Genomic DNA, 699 nt, shown 5'->3' on the forward strand with positions numbered 1-699 from the left:
TATATATATCTTACACAAATAGAGAGACAGAAATGAGAGAGAGATCATAAAGAATTATGCTACTTCTTTGTTGATAGGCTAAGCAAAACTCACAACAGCATGCATATTACAATGTCTTCTGATGTCAGAGTGTCAGTACAGAAATTCCTTTTTGAAAATGTATATTATATGCTGTATGTATAGTTTGTTTTTCTATGTTTGTCCCGTGGTTGTTTCCTATGTGTGAAATACCTAAAATAAAAAAAGAGGTCAAAAATGCTAGAAATAAAAGAAAGAGAGGGGGTAAGAAGGGTGGAATCGTGCAAAAAAGACCATTAGACAGAAAATGCTCATATGAACGCACGTGTCTGGTCTCCACAGAATGTGTCGATAGTTTTGCTGCCAGGAGAGTTTCCGTCGTAAAACGTCAGAACGTCGGCGGAGCAGTTGTCTGAACCTCGCCTGTAACCGGCGGTATGGAAATTAACCTGGAGTGGAAAATGATTATTTTTCGATGAAGGGTAGACTCCGGTTAGAACATTACGTCAGTATAACATTTCGTCTTTATTATGTGACAATTTGCCAGTCCCCTATTTTATACTTATGGCCATATCTAACGTCTAACTCCTCAGAGGATTTATCGAGTTGCTCATTTTGCTATCAATTTAAATCTGCCTGTTTAGCAATCATATGTTCACCTTTTTAAAGATTCAAGTGAAA

The 699-nt window shown here is 37.1% G+C and overlaps 1 pseudogene; it reads right to left on the bottom strand.

Annotated features, from left to right (window-relative positions):
- LOC109462240 overlaps positions 1 to 461 on the bottom strand; it is a 10,340-nt pseudogene extending 9,879 nt beyond the window's left edge.
- Positions 462 to 699: the final 238 nt, after the last annotated feature.

The sequence above is a fragment of the Branchiostoma belcheri genome, unplaced genomic scaffold (assembly GCF_001625305.1).
Source record: "Branchiostoma belcheri isolate BF01 breed outbred unplaced genomic scaffold, Haploidv18h27 scaffold114, whole genome shotgun sequence".
NCBI lineage: Eukaryota > Metazoa > Chordata > Leptocardii > Amphioxiformes > Branchiostomatidae > Branchiostoma > Branchiostoma belcheri.